This window comes from Sinohyriopsis cumingii, chromosome 14, assembly GCF_028554795.1.
Source record: "Sinohyriopsis cumingii isolate HCF-2022 chromosome 14, ASM2855479v2, whole genome shotgun sequence".
Classification (NCBI taxonomy): domain Eukaryota; kingdom Metazoa; phylum Mollusca; class Bivalvia; order Unionida; family Unionidae; genus Sinohyriopsis; species Sinohyriopsis cumingii.
In genome coordinates this window covers 92,276,177-92,280,389 of record NC_142974.1, presented here as the reverse complement: position 1 = coordinate 92,280,389, position 4,213 = coordinate 92,276,177, and positions in this window count along the sequence as shown.

Genomic DNA, 4,213 nt, shown 5'->3' with positions numbered 1-4,213 from the left:
CACAAGCATAAAGAGCCTTATTAGATTAGAATATCGATTAGACCAGGATATCAGTATATACATGTAGCCTTGTACTCCAGAGCACTTAAGCGAGATAACTCAGCAAGAACTAGCATTGGGAAAGAATTATCCTAGTCACACGAGACGTTTTCACAGATGTGTGTTACATTGTTTCGCGTTTGTTTGTAACCATCCCCCAACAATAACAACAACCGATTTTACAAGCGAAAAGCATCAAGGATACAAAAAAGGGGACAAAACTTCGTCATTTCATTCATAAATTTATTATGTCTAACTTGACTGTGCCAGTGGTCTCTAATACCAATAATTTATTCGCGTTTCAAATTAAACGGAAGATGTCAGTGTAAACAAGCAGACAGACTGTCCTTTTCTGGTTTCTCGAAATAGTCCATTTCAGCAAAAACGGTGTCGTCTGCGTTCAGTATTTGCAATGACTAGTTCCAATATGTAAGAAAAATGAAATTTAACAAATAAAGAAGATGAACTCTTGTTGAAAGATATGTTACTTCAAAATTTACATAATTAATGGGATTATCTAAGACGGTAAGCTACAACACGTCTGTTGCTAGAAAAGATAGACACGCCCATGCAAATATGGCGACCGTATTACCAAAGAAACTCAAGTTTGATTCAAAACACCAACAAGTTGACATCCTGGCTATAATCAGCGTAGACATTATTAACTGGTGAATGAAATGACTAAGTTCTGTACAATTTTTATATCTTTGATGACGTTTGTTTCTTAAAGCGGGGGTGGGGTGGGTTTACAAACAAACGGAAAAGTATGCAAATACTATAGCTATGTTCTTTATTTCTAAATGTAATGTTCCTTACACCCTAGACGTGCGCAACTGATACAGTTATACTTAATGCTCCCCAGTTTTTACATTTCACTACCTCACACGTATGCCGTCTGCATGATGTTCAGTCTCCGCGGTGAAAATTGCCCTTTTTCTTGACCTTAATCTTCTTTTACTATCCAACTTCAAATTCTAAATCTTTCTAATTCACGGTTTTGTCATGGTTTTAGCACAGCAGTATTCCGCATCCATTTAAATCCAGCTCTATCAAACTGAAAAATATGAATTTGCCATTTCTTTTCACATAACTGGAAGAAAATATAACCGGTTAAACATTTCTGATTTCATCTGAAATATTGTATGCATATTATTTTCTTCTTTTCAAAACCGAGCATTTAATATGGTCTCCCATTCAAACACTGGTATAATCAAGCTTAGGTGGATATCAATATTATCTAATACATACTGAATGCTTAAGAGAAATTAATTTGCGCTGACACACGGATCGATTCGGTTGTCCATCATGTCTGACGGTGGCGCTAGTTGTGCTGCGCAGGGTGACTACGCCTGTGGCTCCTGAGTCCAAAGCTGGAAGCACACAGGATGCTACAGGTTGGGTTTTGGAAGTCTGTAGACGCATTTGTCTGAGATGCTGCGATGTGCCGTTTATCTCTCATGGCTGTAAGTAGTTGGCGGGCGGTCATCCTCCTCTACAGCCTCTTTGATGAGTGTGCACAATGTAGACCGGTCCTTGGACGAGGCTTCCAGCTCGCTGGGATGGATTCCACACCATTTCAGGTTTACACAAGGTTGTATTTGTACCTTTTCCTGGGGCGCCCTCTTTCCGCTTACCTTGCATGAGCTCACCATAGAAGAGTTGTCTCGGTATTCTGGTCTTCTCCTTACAAATGACGTGGCCTGACCATCTAAGCTGGGCTTTCAGCAGCAATGCTTCAATGCTAGGAATATGGTCTCTTTTGAGGTCTTCTAAGATGGACACACGGTCTTGTCATCGGATGTGAGAACGACAGGTTTATTGACCTTGATTTTTGCGACCATCCGAATGTCTTTTTGCTGCAGGACTCTGACAAGAAGTCTTCCATGGGCTTGACTTGCCTTTCGGATCATGGCTGTTATTTCCTTATGCAACGACCTATCTGAAGACATTATGCTTCCAAGATATGTTAAACACGTTCTTCAGCTGTCTTTTCTCGATATTGATGGTGGGTTGTCGTGGGTTTGTATAAGGAGCTGGCTGAATGAGTACCTCTGTTTTGTTTCGGTTTGTTGTCAGACTAAACGGCCTAGATTCCTCAAAAATCTATTCACAATGGTCTGTAGGCGGTTTTCCTTGTGTAACATAAGTGTACAGTCATCGGCAAACAGAGCTTCAAGAAGTAGTCTATCCAGCGTCTTTGTTCATGCAGAGAGCTGATGAAAGTCAAACAGTGATCCATCAAGGCGATACTTGATGTAGACTCCAAAATGTCAAGGTTCTTCACTGCATGGAATATGACCTGGGTGAGGAAGAGGTTGAACAGCACATGTGCGAGCATACAGCCCTGCTTCGTTCCTGTCTAGATGTCAAAGTGCTCTGATTACTCCCTATTGACCAAGATATCTCCTGTCATGTCGTCATGGAACAACTGGATTAGGGTTGTGAATTTTTTGGGGCAGCCAAGTTTTCTAATGACAAACCATATGGCTTCTCTATTTACAGAGTCAAACGCCTTGTTGGGGTCGGTAAACACTCTACAGAGATCCATGTGCTGTTCCATTCGTTTCATTTCCATTCATTTCACCTGTATTTTCCTCACAGTGAAGACCATGTCGACTGCTGAGTCCAGGTCAGAATCCACACTGTCATTCACATAGCAGTTCCAATGAGATGGTTGGGCCGAGTTTGTTCAGGATGGTGTGGGCAAGAATCTTCCCTGGAATGGATAACAGAGAAATTTATCTAATAGCTGTTGCAGTCAGCTCTATCGCGTTTATTCTTATATTAAGAGATGATGGTGGCGCCTAATAATCTGCAGGCATCTCCTCCTCGCCCCAGATGCTGGTGAGTATATCAAAGAAAGCTGCAAATGCTTCTGTGCCAAAAGCCTTGAATACCTCTGCAGGGATTCCATGTTTTTTTCCTGATGCTTTGCCACAGTTCATCTGTTTAATGGCCTTCCACATCTCTTTAGACGAGGACAAGTCCTCCTCTCCGCAGACTGGCCTTTGGAGGATTTGTTGTAGTGTTGTTCTGTCGACACTGGATGAGCGATTAAGGAGCCTGCGGAGGTGCTCCTTCCGTCCTGCCTTTATCCCTTCGATGTCTTTGATGGTTGAGATGCCATCTTCTGAGAGCAGAGGGGTGGATCCAGATCTTGGAGGGCCATACACAGCATTATTGGCACTAACGAACATTTTGGAGTTCTTTATATCAGCATATTGTTGGATTTCTTCAGTCTTGTTTTCCTACCATCAATCCTGCATTTTGCAGAGTTCCTACTGAGCCGTTGCCTGCAGAGATGAAGTTTGGTCTTCCTGCCACTAGAGAATGCCTTGTTCTTTTCTTCAATCGGTATCTTGATCGCCATACCCATCAAACCAGTTCTGGTGGACTCTTGTCCTATGACCCAGGATTGACTTAGCTGTTTCCGTCACCATCTCTTTTAACTGGTTTTCAGCTGGGCCTCCAGTTAGTGATCCTTAGGCAGACAGCTTGTTGTCTAGCTATATTTTGAACTCCAGCTTGTGCTCCGGATGATGTAGCTTGCTTGTGTTGAGGATAGGTGTCACCTTTATGGGTCACTTGTATTGGCGCGTGATGATGTGTAGGTTAAGCTTGGTTCTAACAAGTCTATGGTTAGTCCAGCACTCTGCTCAGCGCATGGCGCTTGTGATGAGCACATGTCTGATGCCCCTCTGCTCAGTGATGACATAGTTTATGAGGTGCCAATAACTAAATCTTAGGTGCATCCACGTTGTCTTGTACTTGCCCGCTTGTCTAAATATAATGTTGCAGATTGCTCGGAAAAATCATACTGTTACTGTTCATTTTGACAACTCCATGTTTTCTGATCATACCACTCCTCTGAGCCTGGTCCATGCCAACTCTGGCGTTAAAATCACCCAGCAAGAACAGCTTTTCATTGGCCGGAACAGATGTGAGGATAGAGTCCAAGCTGGTATAAAACTGTTTCTTGGTTTCATCTGGGTATATCACTGTAGGGGCAAGGGCACTTGTGATTGTCAAGAAGCGTTTGACACTCATAGGGAGGCGAAGCTTCATGAGTCTCTCGTTCATGCATGCTGGTAGGTCTGGGAGGTGGCTCAGTAGGTTTGCTCTAATGGCAAGTCCGACTCCATGGATTCTGTCTTCATCTGCTTTTCCCTTCCAG